The sequence below is a fragment of the Tachysurus fulvidraco genome, chromosome 16, assembly GCF_022655615.1.
Source record: "Tachysurus fulvidraco isolate hzauxx_2018 chromosome 16, HZAU_PFXX_2.0, whole genome shotgun sequence".
Taxonomy (NCBI): domain Eukaryota; kingdom Metazoa; phylum Chordata; class Actinopteri; order Siluriformes; family Bagridae; genus Tachysurus; species Tachysurus fulvidraco.
The window spans coordinates 14,631,308-14,657,491 of record NC_062533.1 but is presented as its reverse complement, the minus strand read 5'-3'; the positions used below and the strand labels follow the sequence as shown (position 1 = coordinate 14,657,491).

The 26,184-nt window shown below is 36.5% G+C and overlaps 1 protein-coding gene across 1 annotated transcript in view; it reads left to right on the top strand.

The window, feature by feature from the left end:
• Window positions 1-26,184, top strand: part of nkain2 (sodium/potassium transporting ATPase interacting 2) — a 209,210-nt gene that overhangs the window by 126,166 nt on the left and 56,860 nt on the right. The gene's annotated exons all lie outside the window — the stretch shown is intronic.

Here is a 26,184-nt window from a genome sequence, read left to right as displayed (position 1 = left end):
CGGCTTTGCAGAAGGCTTGGAGGTGTAGAGGAGATTAAAAGGAGCAGAGCGAGACGCCAAATTCTCAGACTGATGATCCGGACCAGGGGGCGCCACACCTCCAGCTAAACACGCTCTCATGCACACTCTCTCACACACAGGGTAACACACACAGGGATAGCAGATGTTTCTTTTCGAACATTCAGGAAGCTGTTCATCAATAAACCTACTTGCCTGTGCAAAGAAAAATAGCGTCTGGATTCAATTCAAAATGACTATTTTGACCGATCTTGTTGCCTCTGTAAATTTGTTTTTGTAGGTGCTTGTAGGCAGGCACCTGTAGGGTTTGTTTAGTATATTTGAAGAAATGACGTCCTATCCGTGGTGAATTCCCTCCTCGGGCCCAGTGCTTAGTGGTGAGATTGTCAGAATTAATTAATCTTGAACAATATGACCATGATCTCTTTCTTCTTTTTTTTTCTTGAAATAATGATTTCCAGTGTTACATAGTGCAAATAACTGAGTCTAGCTCCATTAAGAGAAATCGCTATGACAGATAAAATATCACATTCGAGCGAGAGCATTAGCGTAAACCTGTGATTTGTCCTGCATCTGAAACTACAGTACTGTTAGAATTACTGTTCTAGATAATAAATCAAAATCAATAGATATGTTTGTGCTACTCACCTAATGTGCTCCACCTTATGTTATATTACATTAACATGCAATATACAGTAAGTGTTCAACTGAGGCTAGCTATAGCTTACTGTACACATTTTTACTCACTACACTGAAGTTGAATTGAACTGAATTGAATACAGTGTACCTAAGACCAAACCATGTAAATGTGTCCAAATCAGAATGAATACAGCACAAACCACTAACATGAGATTTATTCGATATCCTTTTAGAAATGCTTTTTAATCAGCAAATGTTTCGTTTTCATTATACCTTTTGTCGTGTTCCTTTTAGCGACGGAGTAGATATTTGTACGTACAAAAAGTTTTACAAAATATTTAATTGCTAGTAAAGCTATCCATTTAAAACCTCCGTTTGAAAGCAGAGGCTTTTGAATCGTCAGAACACGGTGTCCCTGTTTTTATTTGTTTATTTTCTTCTGCATGTAGTGATGCTTTATACGACGTTATTTTCTGTAGAGCCTTCATAAAGCAGATGAAGCGGAGACGTCTCGCTTGAGCCTCTCTCTCACTCTCTCTCTGTCTCTTTGTGTGAGCTATGATTCCATTAAAAGTGTGTGTGTGTGTGTTTGGGTGCATGTGTGAGTGTGTATTGGGCGGTCAGTGCCTCTCAGGCAGAGCCAACCCAAATTGTTTGTCTTTGTGTTATTTCCGGCCGGTTGGGCCTGCTTGATGTGCTCGGCCTCTGTCACTTTTGTCTGAGGCGCAAATGGTCCCAGCAGGCTGGGCTGCATCCACCATCGCTGGAGCTCCGACCTCCCCTGCTCCCTCCCTCTGTCTGTCCTGATCCAAACGGGCTTTCTTCATCTGCTCCTGCTGGAGCCGTTTCACTTGGCTTGTCATAGGTTTGGGAATGGGATATGTGTGTGTGTGTGGGGGGGGTGTGTGTGTGTGTAGGGGGGACCTTATGTCGATGAGGGAAGTCTTCTTTCTCCCATTCTGCACCTGCTCCTCACAAGGTGATTGGAGTAGATGGAAACTATTCTTGCCTTAGGCACGCCACACCATTGAAACCTCCCCACCTTCACACACACACACAAACACACACACACACACACACACACACACACACACACACACACACACACACACACACACACACACACACACACACATATATCCACCCTCACACTTTCACATACACCCCCTACCCCCTAAAACCACCCCAGGCACCCGACTTTCTCATTTTGCAATTAGGAGCAGGTCACTAGTGTTATTACAGTGATGGTCGAGCTATTTCACAACTCCTCTCTAAAGGTCTCCATTATTGGCATCTCATTGTGTGAAGGAGGGTGCAGGGAGGAGTTCAGGCCCATTTTATTAGATTTGTCACATATGACTCTGTGTGCAAACACACAAGCTTGATGAGCATGAAATGCCTTTTTTTCCTGGAGGGAGCAGATGTTCCTTTAACGTAACACTTTATCAAAAATGAACATGGCTGACAAAAACAGCGTGAATTAAATTCAGGTCCTGGTTATGCTTCTGATAAATAATGAAAGAACTGAGAACCAACCATCAGTTTATTTCCATTTGAAATAATTCATTTGTTATAATGAACGTGAAGTCAGGGCTGCATAAGGGTGACTATCTTCATCCACACACTCTATTTGGTGAGTAAATGATAAAACTAAGCTCCAGAGCTGTGGCAGAGAATAATAATGACCAATGTGAAATGATCAGCACTTCCTAAATGGAGCTGGAGCTGTGAGTTGTAGTCATTAGTGAACAAGTGAACATTTTTCTTTTTTTAATGCCTCAAATGTGAAAAAAAGAAATCCCCTCCCCCACCCTGAAATGTGCTTAGACAAAATATCTCTGGTGTTTTGAGCTCGAGTGAGGCTAATGCAGCTAACAGGCACGGAAAGCCTAGCAAAGTTTGGCATTAAAAGAAATCACACACTTTCTCCTCAGACAGCATGGAGTTGTTTAAATCTTAAACAGAATTTTTTATCTTGTAAAAACAGTAGCATCCGTGGTGAATTTGAATCGCTTTCTCCTTTACCGTGTGGTTTGTTGTCGCTCTGCACTGTACTGGAGCTAAAGACGGGTTATATGTTTAATTCATACAGATCAATTCTGCTTTTTTATGAAACAGTTTATGTGCAAATAGTAGCGCTGAGGTGTCTTATGAGGTGAATGTGTGATGATTTAGATATTCGTGACGCTAACAGGAAGCTAGCATATCTTGATAGGTACATTAGTTTCATTGCTTTAGTTTTATATTTATCCATCCATCCACTCATCCATCCATCTATCCATCCATTTTCAGTAGCATGTATACTACACAAGGTCACAGGGAACCTGTAGTCTATCCCAGGTTAATCAGGGCACAAGGTGGGGAACTTCCTGGACAGGGTGCCATTCCATCGCAGCACTAGACTCAGAATTAGAGACGAAATTTGGACTATTCCAATTCATGTCTTAGGACCTAGGGAGGAAACCAAAGTACCCAGAGGAAACCCCCAAAGCAGCTGCCCGGCCTGTTTTCAACCTTCCAAAGTTCTCGCATATCACCCCGCTGCTGCGATCCCTCCACTGGCTTCCGGTAGCTGCTAGCATCAGATTGAAAACACTGATGCTGGCCTACAAAGCCAAAAATGGACCAGTGTATAATCCCTCTTACCTCAAAGACCTCATCACTCCTTGCATTGCACCTCGCACCCTCCGATCTACCAGCACTGCACGACTACTTCCACCATCTCTCAGGGTAAGAGGCAAGTATTCTACAAGACTCTTCTCTGTTCTGGCACCAAGGTCAGCTGAGTCACTGGCTATTTTCAAGCGGCGGTTGAAGACCTACTGTACTTATTCAGGAAACACTTCAACTAGCACTTCTTTCCTTATCTTTTGCATTTAAAAACAAAAACACATCTTTTAACAATTTTTCATTGTAACTTTGAACAAATGTTTTAAACTCATGGTATCTTAAGTATATAACCTAGTGAGCCAGCATTCATGTATTCAATGTTAGAGATTTAAGCATTTATCTATGTCGCTCTGGATAAGGGCATCTGCCAAATGCTTTTTTTCATTCATTCATTCATTTATTCATTCGAAACTCTCAAGCCCGCTAACCTCTAAGCCACCATTCCCTCTTAATGCAAAAATATTTATCAAACATGCCTTGGCTGAAAGGTTTTACAAAACATATTGGTTTCTGCAATTCTTGAATGGGAAACTTTTAGTTGAGTTCCAGTGGGACAAATCAAAGAACATGTAACATAACTAGAAGAAGCCATTTTTAAATATGCACGTGTGGCGAATTTTGTACATTTCATTTTCGGCTAGATTTGGTTATGGTTGAGTTGCTAACATTACCTACATTACATAATTGTTGATAAACCCGATAAATGTTTCTTTGGTATTTTTTGAAGAAATCTACACTTCTACAACTAAAATGACAAGAAATATATTCCACGCTTCAGTAAATAAAAAAAAAAAGAAAAGAAATTGTTTGGTGTAGTGATGTCATAACATTTCTTTAAGCAGAATGAAGTCAGGGAAACAGATGTCCTTCCATTTTCTGATTGATGAGCTGTGTCCATGTTTATTTCTCTGTCTACCCAAAGCCCACCTTGACACACACACAAACATGGTCATCCATTTATTTCCAGTATGGCTCTAATTTATAAACTGTCTGTGATTGTGACGAGCTGCTTTAAGAAAATATGCTCGCTGCATGGCGGAGGCAATGAAGGGCTTCCTGCTGTAATTGGTCACGGTGTGTGTATTTTTTCTCAAGGTAAAGTGCTGCGTTTTGCTTGCAGAGGTCCTTGCTGGTACACAGCCATCTGTTCATCCATCCTTTTCCTCTAGCAGCACTCATAAATTGGGCTTGAGACCAAACAGTGATGGAGAAAGCTTTTACCTCGATTGAATATGGTCCAGTCTGATTAATACGGCTCAACAAATTACAATAACAGGCTCGAACTGGATTTTTTTCCCAGAGTTATTTAGTTTAGGCACAAACAACTTCATTAGTTCAGGACAATAATTAGTGGCATTAGTCAAATTAAAATGCAGCCAAAGGTCAATTATAAAATGGCACATAAATCGTGTTAGACCGATCGGTCGCTGCGGACATGATAAAGCTACAGCTTATTGTGTTGCAGGTGCAAAATAATAATAATAATAATAATAATAATAATAATAATAATAATAAAGCTTCCTGCACACAGGTAAGCTATTGAGCAGATTATTTAGCAGAGCTCGACTTGATACGTCTTTAAATTTATCATCACACTTTGACTTGAAGTAAAACTTGCATCATGTTTTAATTAGAGCTTCCTTTCTATCAGTTTTTTATCTATTAGCTTTATGTATGGATTAGTCACTTCTACGTACTTGCTTCGTACTTGAGAATGACCCGCTGCTGACTGATGTTATTCCTTATCAAAGGAGATAATAGAAATCTAAATAATTCAGCATGCATCATCAATATTGGATATGTACCACATGTCCACACTTTTTGCATGGGTTTGGTATATATACATGACATTAAGCCTTTGAATGCTGCAGGTTACAATTATTACTACAATTCACAATATTAAAAGCGATTTATTTACAGTTACTATCATAGATTTAAAGTTCCTGTTTACACAATGAGCAGTTGTTGACTATTTACAGTAGTTATACAAGACATGGCATTCAGAATCTCGCTGAATCTTGAGGATGGGTTCTCTTATGAGATTGCTTCCTCTTAAGGTTTTTTCCTCATGCCTCATGGAGTTTTTCCTCTGTACCATCACCTGTTGTCAGGATGGTTTGGACAGTTCTTTGTCTAAACATCAGGGGGGTTTTTACAGTTCTGGCAGGCTTTGATTATATCCTGTTTTACATGTCTTTGTTTGTTCACTTGTGTTTGCCCCGGAATGATTCTTACCCCATTCCTCCCTCTTTAAACCTGTTCCTCATGTCTCCCCAGTTACTTCCCCTATTTATTCCTGTGGTCTTGCACCTGTTATTATTTATTTATCTTTTTTTGCTGTGTGCGTTCTTTGTTTTGTTTTCTGTCTAATGCCCTTCTTTTTAGTTCTCTTGTAAACACCCAACCTCATTTCTTTTAATAAAACCCCTGTCTCCCTGTTATACCTGCATTTGGGTCTGGATTTCGTATCCCATGGAGGAACCCGTGACTTAATCAATTCTCCAATTTCAAATTTCTATAAAGCTGAATGTCACACTTTTGTATTAACTCCTGTAAAAACCTTTTTTAGAATAAAAAAAATAATAAAAAATGTGGGTTAATCTCTTTTATAAAACATTTATACAACACTGAATAAAATCCTTTTGTGAAAAAAAATATGAAAATACTGTAAAGGGGGAAAAACTCTCCAATTGGGGGGGAGGGGGGTATTTATTATATTTTCAGTGCAAATATCAGTTTATCAGCAAATATCTTGAATTTATTAACCATAATATTAGTTCTTAAGCTTTTACGCAGGCATATTTAAAAAAAATTTTTAAACTTTTAGGTTAAAATGTTTCCAACCACAAATTAACAACCTTAGTGCTTGTTTACAAAGTTGTTGCTGGCAGTTACAGCTTGGAATTATTTCTAGTAAGAAGTAATTAGCTTTCTGCAATATTGTGGTACAATTTTGGCTCTTTCCACATGGCAAATCATCTTCATTTCCCCAACATTATCGAAATCCCTTTTCTGTCTTCTCAATTTCAATTTCAGGTCCAGAGATGCGAGGCCTTCTTGAGTTCTTGAGTTATTTTGGCTGCATGTTTGAGGTCATCATCTTGTTGAAACGTTCTCCTCACATACAGTTTCTTGCTGAATTAACTTAAATTCTACTTTATCTGTCACAATACATCAAAATCAATAGCCTTCTGTATGTTTTGCTGTTTTGGTTCATTCTCCCAATTCTCCCAGAAGAGAAGAGAAGCAAAGTGAAGAGTAGAATAGAGTAAAGAAGTGTAGAACAGAGAAGATAAACAAAAAATAAAGAAGAAAACAAAAACCTTAATTTTGTCACATATACATTATCGACAAACATGATATTATATTCATATCCCAACTTTGAAGGTACATTGGCAGCTTGCACCTTAATCCTCCAATCAACAACCCAGTTCCTTATCTGCATGAGCCACCACTGCTGCCACTGCTGCTACAGAGAAGAAGATATTTTATAACGAAAGAGAAGAGAATAGTAAAGATGAAAAGTGAATAGAAGAGAAGAGAGGAGAAGAGAAGAGAAGTGATTAGAAGAGAAGAAAGGAGAAGAGAAAAGAAGTGATTAGAAGAGAAGAGAAGAGTCAAGAAAAGTGGAGTGATTAGAAGAGAAGTGAACAGAAGAGAAGAGAAGTGATTAGAAGAGAAGAGAATAGTCAAGAAGAGAAGGGAATAGAATAGAAGGGAAGGGAAGATTTTATTAGTGTAAACTTTATTAATCTTGATGGGGAAATTCAGTCACACTAGAGCATCAGAAAGGAATCGCTCTTAAAACAAGAGCAGGATAAGACTGAGTAAACTAACAATAAACTCACACACATCACTAATAAGGAGAATGATTATACATAGTGATCTGTGTACAGTAGCTGTTTACACACTGACAGTGAGCTCTCTGTTCAGATTCATTGTACTGTAATAATTTCCACTTTGACTTCGCTCATACTACGCTTCAGTCTTCTTGAGTTTAGAGCTGTCATCCTGCATACGAAGTATAGTCAAGAGTGACAAACCTGTCGTCTGTTCTCCTTCTCTCACTCACTTCCACACACATTCACACACAAGTCCTTGTGTGAGCGAGAAGCATAAATCAATCTCATGTAAGTGTGGCAGGGTGCGGTGTGTGTGAGCTGTGGCTATGAAATGAAACTGATAATGAGACTCGATGCTGGTACTTTGGCTTGCGATAAGACGTGCATTATTTTCTCCAGAGACTTCGGCTTTTACTTTCGAACGCTGGTGACTGCAATAGCCTTTGTAAACAACTTATTTCTTGTAATATGACATAGCACGGAAATGGTTATTGCAGCTTTGCCTTTTTTTTTTGGGGTGCAATTTGTAAATCATTAATTGATTTATTTAACTTTCATTGTTTTCTTTATTGTCAGAAAATCCATTTGAGTGTATTTAATAGGGGCTTTATTTGCATACTCCATAAACATGTAGCTGCAGGGTGGAATTTAATGATGGAGCTTTACTAATGGCTTATATATACATTTATGGTGTGAAAATATCTAGTGGCTCACAATGGAGCACTTAACATGCAGTGCACAAGGTAGGGTTCAAGCTGTGTGTCAGAACATGCGAACTAAAGGATTATGGGTTAGGTGAAGGGAAATATAAGCTTTAAAGGAATAAATATGAGTGGATAAAGCATCCAGAGGTCATGGACTATAATATTATTGCTTACATGTGCATCGATTAGTATTTGAGAACCTGAATATATGAGAAAGATAATGTAGATCATCTTCACTGGGGTGTCTGAGATCATGTTTTAGGTTCTGATCCACAGTGTTTGGTGCCAGTGAGTTGTAATGCCAGGTGGGTGAAAACGCCAGATTGGCAGTCATATGGTGTCAGAGGGCAGATTCTAAAACACGAGCCAGGGACGATCCTATGGTGTTATCTTATTTTATTTATTTTTTTACTTTTTTTGTTACTTTTTTCTCTCCACAGGCATAATCCAGCAGGACGCATCAACATCTGTAATCATTAATCCTGTTTGTTGTGTGTGTGTGTGTGTGTGTGTGTGTGTGTGTGTGTGTGTGTGTGTGTGTGTGTGTGTGTGTGTGTGTGTGTGCGTGTGCAGTAATACACAGATTTTGACCCACCAACAACCTTGTTTTCTAAAAATGAATCATTGTGCCTCTCTATGACAATAATTAAGAAATTAATGGCAATAATTACCTACTTAAGAATATTACCTCATTCATTTGTTTGTTTGTTCATTTATTCTTCTGCTTGGCAGCAAGTATTTTTGCAAACCCTTTAACCCAAATTAAGATTTAAAATTCATTCATATATGTATATTATTGTATAATATTTATATATTTTTACATAATTTATGTCATTGGGTTTTTAAATCATGATTTTAAAATTATATTATTTCACATACTATTCTACCCATCTTATGTAATATAACCAACATGTTTGTTTGTTTTTTAGTTTGTTTTTTTTATTGTGGGTCTGAAAGCCACTGCATTTGATTCAGTACCTACTGCATTTGATTCAGTGCATACTGTATTTGATTCAGTATCTACTACATTTGATTCAGTGCATACTGTACTTGATTCAGTACCTACTGCATTCGATTCAGTGCATACTGTGTTTGATTCAGTACCTACTGCATTCGATTCAGTGCATACTGTGTTTGATTCAGTACCTACTGCATTCGATTCAGTGCATACTGTGTTTGAGTCAGTATCTACTACATTTGATTCAGTGCATACTGTACTTGATTCAGTATCTACTACATTTGATACAGTGCATATTGTACTTGATTCAGTACCTACAGTACTGCATTCGATTCGATTCAGATTCAGTATGCTTACTGTGTTTGATTCAGTATCTACTACATTTGATTCAGTGCATACTGTACTTGATTCATTACCTACTGTTTTCGACTCCTACTGCTTGGCCATTTATATAGTAGGTTCTGATCAGTATATGTAACGTTATGAATACGATCCCTATATACTACGTCCACCATCTCATCAAAATTTACACATACAGTTTACACATCTGTTGTTAAGCAAGTACAATCTAACCACAAGGAACAGCATGTAACACTTACAGGTGCCAGAGATATTTGTTACTTGATTTGATACTAATATCCAGGTCCCTACACATTGCTCTATGGATATATATATATATATATATATATATATATATATATATATATATATATATATATATATATATACAGCATATTATGAATCATTTGATTTACACTTGAGTTACATTTTAAAGCATTAATGATACATGGAATGAGATGTGGAAGAATGGGAACAGATCTCCTCCAGAGAGGAACCCTCCACTGCATGACCCACTTTTTCCTTCTCCAAGTACTTGAAGCTACAGAGAGCTGAAAAAAACAGGATTTGGGGAGAGTATTGGATCACGTCCTTGGCACGAGTCAGTCCCACAGCTAACCCTTTCATCCTGATCCATGGTTTCAATCTAATTTGCACCATCGTTTCCAGATTAGCCCCCCTTCTTTGTTGCTGCCCCCTCACTCGTCTGCTTTGTTTGATTTCTTTGTGTGCTTAATAGACTGGCTTCACCGTTGATCAGAACGCTGACCTGCTTTTGACCTCATGACCCACCCTTTATTTTAATGCCTTATTGTCCTCTGAGAACTTTAATATCCTCACTATGCATGCATCCCATCAGCACATTATAACATCTTAATACATCTGCCCCAAACGGTCCCAGCTGTGTGTATGAGTTACATTAACGCTTTCTCGTTTGGTACCCTATGGCTGTAGCCCATATTTGCATTAGTTCTGGAAGGAGGACATATCTTCTCTTCCATGGACCATTGCCTCTTCCAGGCAGATTTGTTGGATGCATCCGTAGTCAGGTTTCGGTGTTTCAGTTTAATTTCCGTAGTGTAAAATGAAATGTGCCGGCATCTGTAAATGATTTCCGCACATACCGTCCTGCCGTTAATCTTTCCTGCACCTGTTTTTTTTTTTTTTTAATAGAGGAGAAGATAAAAGCTCTGGGCAAGTTTATATTACACTCTTTCTACAATGTCAGCGGGAAAATATGAAGATGTAGAAGTAATTGAACTACTGCCAAGACATTTTCATTTATAGGGTTTGTTTCTCCCCTGGCATTACCATCCACTTCTGCCCTCATTGTCTTTGCTAGCATGATGGTGCAAATCTGTAAAGCGCTACTGATTCGCAAGGTCATAAATCATAATTCTCCTGATTCATCACTGTTAGATTGGGTGATATCTTCAAAATGATTCCTTCTAAATTTTTTACAGTAATATTAAATCACAGTAGCAAGGCTTGGATGAATCAATAGTGCAAATACCCAAATATCATGTCAGGGCTTTTAGTCTGTTATTAGCAGTTCCACAGTGTCACAGACACCACAGACATCCCCCTGCCCTTCAGACAACCAAAGGACACCTTACCCATTGTTTGAACTTTTTCTTCTGTTGTTTATGCCATTTTATCCTTTGATTATGCTTATAATTTTTGTATAGACTAATTTTTTGCCCTATGAAGTCAGTGTTTTTTCCTGTTTAGACCGAATAGCTTTGGTTTCCACATTCAAGTTGCCTTGCTTGCCTTGCCTCGCTTGCCCTGCCCTGCCCTTGCCTAACCTTGCATTGTTTTGCTTAGCCTAGCCTAGTCTAGCTTAGACCTTGTGTTCTTTTGTGTATTATTTTCTAGTCTCTGTTTGTTCTTTAAGTTCTTATCTCATTCGAATAACCAGAACAACCAGAAAACCCCTTTGAGGCAATGTTTTCATTTTGGATGTAGCTATGTTTAGGTTTAACTCTAGTAGAAGCATACTTTGCTGATGGTCAATGGTTATACAGATAATAAACTTAAAATCAGGAGCATGAAGATATTTGGCAAAACTGACCCAAATGTCTTCCTGTGACTATATTCATGTAGTAAATTAGCTAACTAGCATAGAATACGCAATTTTAAACGATGCTAGTCACAACTTTTCTGTCTGGGAAGCACAGTTGCTACTTTTGATTGCAAGGTTGGTTTGCTAATATTAATAATGAATGGAAATAGTGTTGAATTTTACATCGATAAAAGGCATTTTAAAAATATCCCATACTTTCAACATTTTAATTTCTACCACTGTGGCACCCACCACTGTATGTTTTACGTTATTGAAATTTCTGATACGAAGTCGAGCTGTTCTGCAGTTTTATGTTATGCTTTACACAGCAGCATGGTGAGATAGGAAGAGGAAGTGCACAGCTTTAATCAACACCCTTCACTTCTCAGGCTTCAACAACTGCATCTGATGTCAAGATGGCTTCACAGATTCAGGATCCAGCAGCCATGACAGAAAGCTTTGCACAAATTTATACTGCACGGTTAGGAAAAAAATACTTATCTTCAATGAAACCTTTATGTCAAAAAGGTTCTAACGTGACAAAAAACCCAGTTAGCACAAAAAGTTCTTTAAACTAAACTTTTCTTGGCATCATGTATTGGCATTATTTTGTTATATTTTTCAATTGTAAAATACCTTTTTAAATATTTTAAAATATTTTGTATAATTTTAAAGTAGCATTTTAATAATATTTTTGAATTCAGTATATTGCATTCAAATTATTTATTTATTTATTTATTGCAAGATTATTATTTCTATTATTATAACAAGAAATTTCTCAACAAATGATGAAAGAATGAACCCATTAAATGTTCTGCACAGAAAGACCCCTGTAGGTTTCTTTTCATTAGGGATAAATATACATTTTAATTTAAAATGTAACCATTTAATATTTAGAATTGTTATATTCCTTTAAAGCAGCTTTGCGACAAGGTATTGTCGGAACTCAGAGCCGGTCTCCAAGTCGACACATCACAGGGTGATCTCTTCTCTTAGGCCTTTAGTTAAATTTCACTGTTAACTCTATAATTACTACAAAAATACTGAGAAAACTCCTCAGACCTGGATGAGAATGAGCAAACTTCTTTATTATGGTCAATCAGCCAACAAATTATAATTTGCCAAATTCAAAGTAACAAATTGCCAAATTCAAAGTATCAAATTGCCAAATTAAAAGTAACAAATTGCCAAATTCAAAGTAACAAATGAAAACCCCCAAAAAGAGCATGTCATGCAAAATCAATCAAGAAAAACAAGAACTCTCGCGACGTCCTTGCAAAAATAAAAACCACCCACCTTGACCCGCGGACACGGGCACGCGCCCGCGTGCGCGCGCACGCGCCCCCACACACACACACACCTTCACCCCCGAAGAACCAAAAAAAAAAACCTCAGATATCTTCTCAATATATACCCTGGCACTCCTAGGAGCCCAGGTGCCATATCACCTTATTTACCGGAATCATCTCCTATGTTTTCTAAATACACTGACCCAATTTCCCCTTATTTCCCATTACCTTTCACCCATATGCCCATTTATGGATTTTCCTTCCCTTATTTTTCATGACCTCAGACTAAACACCTGGGCCTTCTTCAGTCTGCACAACAAGTTTATGAGCACCACATGCCCATTTATGGATTTTCCTCCCCTTATTTTTCAGGGCCTAGGTCTGTGGACCACTGTTTTTTTTCATTCTACATAACATGTTATTGCTATGGACCAAGGTCTGAGAACCATGATGTTCTTCATTTTCCATAACAATTTATGAGCTAAGGTCTGGGAACAATGGTATTTTCCCTTCTACATAACAAGTTGTTATTACAAATGTGCTCAGACTGACTAGGCCTGACAGCCCCGAATCTAGTTGCAATAAACAGCTTTGGCCTACCACATCACCTACATATGTCTTATGACAGCAATTGTAATATTTTGCAAGGCCTAATACTTTACTTTGGTTATAGTATTGTAAGGAATAATATTTTAATTATTTCTACTAAGATTTTTTTCCAACAGTATATTACTAAAAATACTAAAGAAAGAAATGAATTAAATTATGTAAAGAAGATTTTAGGGATTCCTTATCTACAGTATATATATATATATATATATATATATATATATATATATATATATATATATATATATATATATATATATATATATGATAAAACCCTTTAAGGCTTTAAGGTACTTTATAAGACAATATGTCAGCAATTTCTGTAATTACTGTATTTTGCTCCTCTGTTTGTATTTGTTTAGACTATGATGGCCCAGAAGAAATAAAAGCCACTTGATACTTATTTAATCCAAGTCGAATATAAAAGCTGTGCACTCCATGAATCTCCAGTGGTCATTTTTATGTGTGTATGTGGATACATCCACTCGTTATACTGGCCCAATTATTTGTTTTCTAGCCCCAGATTGCTGGCAGAATCTGAAGGTACATTACTCTCACTAAAGCTTCTTGCTGACACCCTAGGTTTCCAAGGCAAAACTACAAGCAAACCAAAGCAGAGAAAACGACTAGTGATGTAGGGTTACTAGTAGCTGGTTACTAGCCAGGCTGGATTTGTTTGGGAAAAATTACTGACAATAGAATCTGTTTTGTTAAAAAATGGTTCTGGTTGAGGGAACGGACAAGTTGTACAGTATATTTCAGTTATTGTGTTGCAGTTGCACTACACAAAGAGTGGAGCAATTTCTTCAGCTTCAGCTAGCATACTTTAGTATACAGCTAACTGCATATGCCTTTATCTTATCTCATCAGAATTATTCTTATTATTAGGTGCTTTTTTGTTTTTGATTTTTGTATAATTATATACTATACAGGATATTTTCACACTGAAATTTCCAAGAAGAATTAGTGTTGTCTGTAATGAACTCAGAAATGACCCTGACTTTCTAGTTCCTCAGAAGCTTTTGGTTGAACAATTCTTTTCAACTACAAACTGTGGTAGAAAAGACATTATTCAGATTTACATTATTTCCTGTCCAGTGTCAACCAAATGAGGAGGAGGTTCACTTCTGAGTCTGGTTCCTCTCAAGGTTTCTTCCTTGTATCATCTCAGGAAGATTTTTCTCACCATTGTCGCCTCAGGCTTGATAAATGTTAGAGATAAATAGTAACTTCATTTTAAACTTTCCAATTATTATTATCCTTCTATACTTCCGTGAAACTGCTTTCAGACAAAGTCAATTGTTAAAAGCGCTATACAAATAAAATAAATAAATAAATAAATACTAGAAGAGCTACCAGGCATGGACATTGGATGAGAAAGCATTTTCAAGATGGCTAATGACACTCCGGTGTAAAAGACATCCTGGAAATAGCTTTTAAATTAGCTCACATTGTGTGATTTATTATTCAACACTTTAAAAATGATTCCATAGAAGCTAGCGGCATTGCATGACGTGCATTGCTCTTTGTTATTTGCTGTCGACTGGCAAATGACTGTTAGAAAAAAACATAGACAGTATATAGTGGTGCATAGTGTAAGTGCATAGTTTATAATACATCATTTGGGACTCTGCTTATATAATAAAATGAGCAGAACAACCAAAAAAACGCCTTCCAGGCAAAGAAAAATAAAATACTTATCTCCAATGAAACCTTCATGTCAAAATCAAGTCACATCATGACAAAAAACCCTGATGGCACAAAGAGTTATTTAATGAGTTCTTTCTTCAACACGTATTGGCATTATTTTGCTATATTATTTAATTGTACATATTTTTTTAAACATTGTAATATATTTTTATAATTGTAAAGTAGCATTTTAATAATATTTTTTTGCATTCAGTATATTGCATTCAAATTATTTATTTATTTTTCATGATGAATATTATTTCTTTTAGTACAACAAGAAATTACTCAACAATTTATGAAAGAATGAACCCATTAAATGTTCTGTACAGAAAATTTTCCCAGGCTGCAATGACCCCTGTCATTGTCTAAGGGACAGAAGTTTTTCCTTTCCTTTCCACTCTTGCCACTGGCTTGCTCATTAGGGATCAATATAAATTTGAGAGATATTATCCCATATTCTATGATATGATATATATTATCTCAGACATTATCTCATAATATTATTTCATAATACTCATGATATCTGTAATATATTTCATATTCATGTATCTCATATTCATCTCATATTATCTCATGTAATGTTATGAGATGTTATGTAATATTGCTTCTATCTACATTTCCTAATGGGACTAATTAAAAGCTAATTAAAAATATTGTCTCAGAGTTTTTCCTTGCTACTGTTGCCTCTGGCTTGCTCATTAGGGATAAATATGAATTTGATAGATATTATCTCATAATATCTCATAATATTATCTCTTAATATCTATAACATTTATGTATCTCATATCCATCTTATATTATCTCATGTAATGTTATGGATTTTATCTATATTATCTATCTATCTATCTATCTATCTATCTATCTATCTATCTATATATCTATCTATCTATATATATATATATAAATATATATATATATATATATATATATATATATATATATATAATTGTAAAAAATAAAAGAATCCCAGCCACAAATATCCACACAACGCTGCTGTTCTTGTTGTTGTTCTTCAATACATCAATACTGGATATACTTCCATCTTTGGGATGGAAGTATAAAAAAAAAATAAAACAACACAAAGAAGCTTTTGTTTCTTTTGCCAGATTATTTTGCAAGATGTGTGCTGCAGCCACATGATAGCTAACAAGAAAGCTAATGTTAGTGACATGCACAGCTGGATGGGGTGTGATGAGATCTTGCTCACCCAAATCCACAACCAGATTTACCCTACACCACAGTTTTATGAGTGTAGATGCAATAAATAGCTCTTTTTTTTTTAGGGGGCAGTTTTTGGGAAGTGTTTGAGAGATCACATGGAAAATAGTTGATTTAATTTAAGCTGTATTCAGCCTTCATGAGTCTAATATTACTTTCTCCAGCAGCTGTCATGAAACTATTAGACTCAGTAGCAAAAGCCTCAGTGCTAGAACACCGACTGCATATGGAGTGTGTCTTAGCGATTAGCACTGCCTCGGTTTAACCATATGGACTGTTAGGGAGGAGCTGTGGGTCTGTTAATGGAAGCGTGGAATTTAATTATTCGTGTGTGTTCAATGGCCTCAGTGCAAAATTGTTCTCTGAAATCTAATTTCGTCTTATCTAAGATCCACCTTTTCTTTTCATCATTGATAATAAAGATATCATCAGTTCACCAGGGGAGCATGAGCTCAGCGGCTGACATCATACGTGCAAGCAGTGCTCATTTTGAGCATCTTTGTATCTCTAATCTGGTCCTTGTGTGTGGTTGGTAAGTTAACTCGCTTACAAGTAACCAGGTTCTGCCAAGCTAACAAAATCGGACTTGAGGGTTAAATTGGGATGTGGTAGCATTGTGGTTAAGGTCTCAGGTTTACTATGCTGGCACTGCTGGGCCCCTGAGCAAGGCCCTTAACTCTCATTTATATAAAATGAGATCAAACTTAAGTCGCTCTGAATAAGGGGGTCTGCCAAATGCTGGGAATGTAAAAGAAATTTATGATGTGACATTAGTGTACAAAACATCTCTTTCATATGGAAAACCATTAATATTATAATGTTATAATAAGTGATGTGACATACGGCTAAGTACGGTGACCCATACTCAGAATTCATTCTCTGCATTTGACCCATCCAAAGTGCACACGCACAACAGTGAACACACACACACCGTGAACACACACCCGGAGCAGTGGGCAGCCATTTATGCTGCGGCGCCCGGGGAGCAGTTGGGGGGTTCGGTGCCTTGCTCAAGGGCACCTCAGTCGTGGCCGGCCCGAGACTCGAACCCACAACCTTAAGCTCCACTCCAGATTAATTATTGTTAACAAATGTCTTGAACCAGATTGAATTGCAGCAACACAGATAGTCATAAAAATAAAATATTATGATATGAAGAAGTAAATCTGGGACTGATTTCTTTCCAGCCCAGACTATAGATTCATTCCAGTTTGAGTCTCTATTTTCTTTCTCCTCCTTCTCCTCTCTAGATTCCATCCTTCCCTTCACTATATCCATCTTTCTTTATCCTCTTTTCTTTTTCTTACTTGTCAATTTCTTCACACTGTTCCTGTCTCTTATTCTCTCACACTCTTAATCTCATACAATGGCTGAATGTCATACAGATGAAAAGTTTGCTGCAATTTTATTTTTGTCCTATTTTTCTCTGAGTGCCGTTCACACGTCTGCTTTTTGTCTCTTTCGGCTTTGATCTTCTCTCTGTGCCTTTTGTTTTTTGATCCTGCATTGGCTGTTGGTAATAGAAATATAAAAGCGAGAGCTTGTTCTACATAAAGCACGCCACCACCTCGCCCACATAATTCACAAATGTCATGTGATTCCCTCTCAACTGAACTAAATTCAACTCTCGGAATTATTTCCGCTTTGTTGGCGTTTCTCTCGCTAGCTCTTTCCCTCTATTAAACACGATTAAAACAAGTTTTCACAAGTGTTCATTAATACAGAATTCTCTGTAATAATATTCCACCCTTGGCTGTTTTTATGTTTGCATTTCCCTAAAGGTCAAATGTTTAATTACATTTACATGAAATGGAGAAATGAATTCAGTGTTGATTCAAAATTCATCTTTTTCCTTTTACCTGGAACACAGAAGAAGACAAATTGCAAAGCTTCTATCTGCTTCATAGATTTCTGGAGATATGAGTGTCTTTGGTTTTTTCTGTACTTTGTCACCTTTAAACATCAATATATCAGGACATAAAGAAAGGACATGAAGAATTCCATGTCCTTTTGGAGTTGCTGAACGTCCATAATGGCTGCAGAGAACACCTTGACCTCATCCTCTTCTTATTTAATCTAAAACCACCAGTGAGATTGAAGGCTTACACTCTGTTTATAGCAATTATAACCCTTAAGACTGCAGCTGGGTAAATTCAGTAAATGTAAGGCCATCTGAGGCTCCAGGTTTAAATGTCATAGCTTTAGCGGTTAGCTGAGGTGGAGAACAGGAAGGTGTTAGCAATCCCACCCACCCCCGCCTACCCCAAGATGACTGGTTTTAGTGGTTTCTCCGTCTGGGTAATAAATGGGGCGAATCCACAATATCCACTGTGAAAAAGGTGAATTAGCGCTCTAATATCAGACGACCAAAGGATCAATACGGCAGCCAGAGGTACAGATGAGAAGGGCTGTCTGAACGATTACACTCACTCTCTCTCTCTCTCTCTCTCTCTCTCTCTCTCTCTCTCTCTCTCTTTCAAAACACTGCATATATAGACAGTGTCTCTTCTAACTGTCTTGTGTGAAACACATGCCACATGAAGTATCATTTTGACTTTGGATAAACGTTTAAAATCACTCTGAATAAAACAAATAGAACCAAGATACATGAGTTGGACTTGCACAGGATGCACTGAAAAGAAATGATATTGAATTCATGTAACATAAATGTTCCACATGATTAAATTGAATTAAATTAATGCAATTTGTTTTTGTACATTTGAGATGATTTGAGTGTGTAATTTCAAAGCCCTAAATAAAATTACACTAATCTTATAGAGGTGAGGATCAACCCCAGGACGCTGGTGTACTGGAACAGCCACGATACCGCTATACTATTCTACTGCAGTGGTTTAATAATTAAATCATAAATTTAATACTATAACTCTATATAATGTGATCTAGTCATTGAAAATTTGTTTAAATTCATTTTTCCTATATGCAATGAAATTACTTTTTTGATGCGAAACAATATTTTCCTTATTAGGAATACCGGTACACCTGCATTTTTTATGGAGTTAACCAATCATCCAATTACTTGGCAATAATCACATGCAGGTTCAGATCAAGAGCTTTGTCTTGTTCATGTCAAACATCAGAAAACGTTAAAATGTGATCTCAGTGACTAGAGACTGTTGTGTCTGAAATTCCCAAGAGATCAGCAGTTTCTGAAATACTGCAACCAGCCCTGTCAGGTACAAACCTCCATGTCACAGTTAAAGTCAGAGAGATCACAATTTTTTGGCATTCTTGAGTTCTGCAAAAATATTCAGGTGTGAAGGTGTTCCTAATAAAGTGGACCGTCAGTGTATATCTTTTAAAAAAGGTATCTTAAATCTGACTGACCAAATTCTCTATTTTAAACCATGACGAATATTTTTATTTATTTGTTTGTTTGGTATGTTGGTTGGTTGTTTATCAGAAAAATGAAATAAAAGCACCAACTGTTACATGCTGTGTATTTCCAAGGATAAAAAGAATTAATAAAGTTTAAAAAAAAAATAATAATAATAATAATAATAATAATAATAATAATAATAACTGAAAGAAGCTAATAAAATAGAAAGCAACTAAATAACTGTAGGTCTGAGCTATGTTTGCTAACTACAATATTTCTTTAGTTGACTAGCTTGTTAACTAGAAATTTAATATAGAAATGTTTTTAAATCTCACTATTAAGGCTAGCTTGCTAGCTAGCTAACATGAGCTGTATTTAGAAATGTTCATAAAACTCACTACTATTTTTAGCTTGCTAGCTAGCTAAAATAAGCTATATTTGGATATGTTTAGAAATGTCACTATTAATGCTAGCTTGCTAGCTAGTTAATGAGCTGTACGTACAAATACTTTGAGATGAGATGTCACTGCCAATGTTTCTCAGTCCTGTTCCTAAATATTTTGTAATTCTTTACTTGTATTGCCGGCAAGCTAACATGGGTGAACTCCAGTCAGATTATTGTTATTGTTTAGCCACCTACAAAAATATTGTAGTAGTTATTTAATTGTCTATTACATTAGTTTCATTTAATTGTGTAATAAGTCTGTCTGTGTTTTTGCCCTGTTTCTGTCTGCTGTCTTGTCCTGCTGTTAATTGTTGGCCCCGCCCGCTCATTTGTTACCATGGACACTAATTGCACTCAATCTGTTCCCCAGGTGTTTTGTCTTTGTCTCTGATTGTCTCCGCTTTGTGATTGGTTCCTGTTTCCTACATCTACTCTGTTTGTTCACTTCCCTGGTGTTAGTCATTGTTGGTATGTGGTGTGTCCATGTCCATGTCCCCGTCCCCGTTTCGTCCCGTTCCGTGTTCTGCCTTGTGTTGCCTGCCTGTTCATTTGTGTTTTGGATTAAAACTTTAAACTGCATTTGGATCCTCGCTCGCCTTTGTCTCACTGTGCCTAACCGTGACAAATTGATAACATTAGCTAACAAGTACCAGTATCAATAATATCCAGTGAGCTAACACACGCTAACATGACATGATTTGCGGTTTATATATATATATATATATATATATATATATATATATATATATGCCTATTTTATTTTAGTGCAATTATAATCATCTACTCAGAAACATTTGAAGAGTGTCTTTGAATTTAGAAACCGGATTTAATTTGCAGCCTACGGGCTAGATCAAGCACTCAAGTACTTTTTTTTACTATATCTTTGATTGGTTTTTAAATTTAAGCTGATTAAACTTTTTAAAAAAAGGCTTTTTGTCCAGACAAAGTGCTCATCCTTCATTTATTTGCAGTGAGAGACTGGCAGGTAAAGGATGAAAACGTATTATCAGCTTAGGCCAGCGATTCCAGCTTATTAGATAAGTTACTTGACAGCGAAGCAAAAGATTAATATGGTTAATTTTCCTGAGATAATAATGACGACGCAGCTGATGAACTACCAACATCTGAGCCGTGCTGTTGTAGAATAATGTAAAAGAGTTCTTCTTACTAATGCAGATGTGCATACAGATGTGGTCAAATATGTAAGATAAGGAAATGTACTGTAAGGAAGGATGCAAGTTGACATTTGAAAATGGAAATTAATTTATCTAATTGCATTCATGGAGCTGTTGATTGAGGAGTGATCTAAAGCTTCAGGATTCAAATATAATTATTTAATAAGATAAGAATGTTAAAAGATTTAGTTTCATGAACAAACATTTTTGGTCTTGGTCATGTTTTTGCAGTCTGGGCCTTACTCTGAGCTAACTGTGTAGCAACATGAGACACAATAATATAACACTTTGGGTCACATGGTGATATCAAATTTAGCAAATATTTTTTTTACTAAAATAGTATGTGTTCAAGTATGTGCTTAAATACACACCAGTACATCCTACTCAAAAACTCTCATTTATTCTCTCTCCATTTTTCTCTCACTGTCTGTTTCCCTTATTCTGTCTCAGTCTATTTCTCTCTGTCCTCTCTTTCCCTCTCTTTTTCTCTCTCTCTCTCTCTGTCCTGTCTGTCTTTTTTCTCTATCTATCCTGTCTGTCTCTCAGTCTCTGTCTGCTTCACTCTGTCTGTCTCTCTCTCGCTGTCTCTCTTTGTATATCAGTCTCTTTCTCTCCCTCACACTTTGTTATTCTTTCGCAATCAGTATGTCTCTAAACAAACTAACACAATACAACAATAAAGATATACTGTCAAATTAAGAGATACCATTCTTAAAATATTATTGTTTTAATTTATTATTTAAATCAGGATACTGTCCTGAGAATTGAATGGAAAAATATATAATACAATTTTTTAAAGGAGGCATTACAGTGAGCAGAAAATTTGTTTACCAAACGAAAGTGCCATAATCATTGATTTCAAAGAAGGCTTTGATTCATTTTGGCATAACAGGCTCTATGTGTATCTCTCTCTGTCTCTCTGTCTCTCTCTCTCTCTCTCTCTCTCTCTCTCTCTCTCTCTCTAAACAGTTTAAAACACTTGGAAAAAACTCAAGCTTTTTTTTCCCCTGCTTGAATTGATATAAGATGCCCCCGTGGCAACATCATCGGTACACAGATGCTATTCTTACGAGCGTGTCATGGTACCATTTCAGCGTACTGAGCAGACACATTCTCCCTCCTACTGCTAAAGATGTACTGCGCATACTGCAATATTCATAAATGTAAACAATCCTCCATCTGTTATTGGATATATCTGAAATATCTCCTTTCGCCCTGGGACAGACACATAGCACTTAAAAAGAGACAGAAATAGAAACTTTATTGCGGCAACAGCTCTTGCACCTGCTTTTGTTTTATTCACTGTGGGTTAATTCAGTTCTACCAAATGAGCTAATTTCATGCTCTTGTGAACAGACGAAACTCCTTCACTGCTGAGGATCGTCTCCTGCGCAGCTGCTGGAAAGAGAACACAGCGCATGGTGATGATGTGACCTTGTTTACAAGGGACCTCATATTATGCCCTGGATGGATGTATAACTCTTGTCTTTTACTCTTTGTTAGTTACAGAGCATGACAATCGTGCTTGGTCTGCGCATCAAGCAGGTTAGTTACAGCTATTAGAGCAACAGCACAGGAACACTGCATGTCTTGTTGCGTCTAGGAAGGTCATATAAAAATGTGCATCTAGGTGGAAAATAAACGGGACTTTATCAGTCTGTCAGACCAAATACAACGAATTACTAGCTACAACATATATACTTATATATAAATATAACATATAGCATATGTACTATATACATATAGAGATTTCTAATCAAGCCATAAAAAGAAAAATAAATATCCTAAACCACTAAACATGCCTCTCATTTGAGGTTTTGCCGATAAACAAAGCAGAAAAAAAATTATATAATGTTTTCACACAATAAACAAATAATTGCACTGCAGCTACAGTTAATTTGTGACTGAAATGCAAAATGCTGTATTAATGGTTAATTTGTTATGTCTTAACAACAGACATTAAGTTCACAAGGTAAACAAGTTTAGCAATGAGATATCAAAATATGAATATGAATTCAGTATGAACTTATGATGAGTGAATAAAGCATGTACTAATCACAGACTAATGAAGAGCTAACTTTAACTACGATGTGATATTTATTAATTCATGCGTCAATAACAAAAAACAAAATTACATGACAGTACATGTTTATTAGTTAATATATTAATTTTAGATATTTTATATATTTTTAGAAAATATTTTTATAGATTAATGAATTAGATGGGGGAGCACGGTGGCTTAGTGGTTAGCACGTTCGCCTCACACCTCCAGGGTTGGTAGTTCGATTCCCGATTGTGTGTGTGGACTTTGCATGTTCTCCCAGTGCCTTGGGGGTTTCCTCCGGGTACTCCAGTTTCCTCCCCCGGTCCAAAGACATGCATGGTTGATTGGCATCAAGGTAGTTCGGATAAGCGGTAGAAAATGAATGAATGAATGAATTAGATGATTTAGATAAATTATTTAGATTTTAACAGTATAAATGAATAAATGTTACTGGATTCGTTTCACCCCTGTGTTTGAAGTAGCAAACACCACGGACCTTGTGCCCCAGTGCTTCACCCACAGCATGTACTACTATACTATCACAGTGAGATTAAAAGAGAAATGGATGGACAATGAGGCAAAACGAGTTGAGATGAAATGATCAGTGTTTCTAATTATTATGCCTTTGATAAGGAAGATAAATGTACATTTTGAAAGCTATCCAGTGCTATCCATTATGTATTGTTTGTATAGGTAGTTGCAGATAGATAGATAGATAGATAGATAGATAGATAGATAGATAGATAGATAGATAGATAGATAGATAGATAGATAGATAGATAGATAGATAGATAGATAGATAGATAGATAGATAGAGTACATCCCTCTAAATGGAAGTTGAAGTGTGAAAGCTTCTGTGTACTGGTTTTTGGACCGATAAGTATCATTTCTGTTTTATCAGTGTTTAACAAAATTACAGGTCACCCAATCTTTTATCTCTTTAACACATTCAGTTAATTTAGACAATTTAGCTATTTCATCATGTTTTGATGAGATATATCATCAGCATAACAATGGAAACTAATGCTATGCCTTCTAATGATGTTCCTAAAGGGAAGTATGTATATTGAGAAAAGCAGAGGTCCTAGAACTGATCATTGAAGGACCTCATAATTGACTGGCAATAAACTGGAGGATTCACTATTTAATTCTACAAAATGATATCAATCAGACAGGTAGGATCTGTCCCTCAATACCTTTGTAATTTTGTAAGCGATCTAGGAGAATGGTGTGATCTATAGTGTCGAATGCAGCACTAAGGTCAAGTAGAACTAATAGTGACATGCAGTCTTGGTCCAAAGCTACTGCAAGAGCAAGTCATTTATAACTTTAACAAGTGCAGTTTCTGAGCTATGATGGGGCCCGAAACCTGATTGAAACTCTTCAAAGATATTCTTCTCCTCTAAGAATGAGCACAGTTTAGCAGATACAAACTTTTCTAGTATTTTAGACATAAACGAAAGGTTTGAAATAGGATATGCAGTTGTAATAGGTAGAAACAGATGTAAAGGGATGTACAGTACAGGGTGGAGCAGAACTGCCATGTGATTACAGACAGTGATTAGTGAGACAGTTCAGTAGGTTTGCGGTTGTGGGGAAATAATTAGCACTGAACATGCTGGTTCTGGTGTGAATGATAATGTATCTCTTCCTGGATGGAAGGAAGTTGAACACTTTGTGACTAGGTTGGAGGGAGTCCTTGATGATGTCTAATTTGGTAAAGAGACTAAGTGGAAGAAGTTGTGTGCCAATTCATTTCTTATCCCATTCTGTAAAACCAGTTAATAAAACCAGTATATTGGATTGTCCCAAAAAAATTATAATTACAGTTTGCCCTGATAGATAAGCACAAAAACCCTTTTTGAATTAATGTGTAAATCCATAATATGGTAGCTTTTGAAAAATTTACATTTTATCTCACCAACATTTACTCAACACTGTAACTTAAACACATTCACTCTCTAAAATATGCAGATTGTTCAACAGGAAGTTGAATCATCTAAAGTTTTCAATGATAAGGTGATATTGACTGGCATATTGAAAATATAACCCTGTTACAAAAATTAAAGATCTAACTCAAACTCAATAATGTCCTCATGCCATTACCATTGATTTCGCCTATTTCATAATTATATTTAAAAAGAATAAAACTCTCTCCCGTTCCATTTGACCTTGTTGTTCAGTTTAAGAGAAGAGTTATCTGAAGAAGAAACCTTGTAAAAATGAGATAATATTACTTGAAGGTTAAATGCTAGATTCAGTGTTGAACTTGCAAGAACTTAAATATAAAACATACAGTAGATGTGAAATTCAAGTGAAGTGTGAAGTGACATTTTGTGCCATAACATGTACACATTTGATTAAATAGCTACTATGTTCACAGTACAATGTTTGGAGCCCTTTTACTGGAAGACATAGATATAGTTTCATATATATGTTATATAATACGTTGATGTTATGGATCCATTGCTTATCCTGGGATAGAGTCTTCTCTAGGGTACTCAGGGCACAGGGTACAAGCCAGGGGACACTGGATAGGGTGAAAACTCATCTTAGGCCACAATCACAAACACACACACATACACACTCACACACACACCCCTGAAGAATGGGGATAACATGCAACTCCACAAAACATGGTAAAATTGGGAATCGAAACCCCAACCTCAGAGGTGCAAGGAAATCCTCTGACCTCTAAACCACCCATGCAAATAAAAAAAAAACAAATTAATACTATATGTTGTCATTAAAAACATAATAGTCATTATTCTGTATAAACAGAGCTTTTCTGTACAAACTTTGTAGCTGTGTTTCTTTGCACCTCATGTCCCTATTTATCCAGTCTTGATACTACAGTATGTAACTGTAAAGAGACGTCATAGAGATGTGCTGCACCAATTCAACAAACCGCTCTTGTTTAAACACCGTATGTTGTGTTTAGGTTAGGTGTTTGTGTCCATCCTGTGAGTTTTGCATAATCATATGCTGTCCATATGCTAATGGTGAATTTTACATGAGTGCAGTAGCAGCTGAGATTTTAAACAAAATGGCCACCAGTGAGCATGTCACTGCAACAATCCCCTGCCTCGTGCTCCGCTGCTGAACACTTTGTGCTTGGCAACCGGCAACGAAAACTCTTCGCC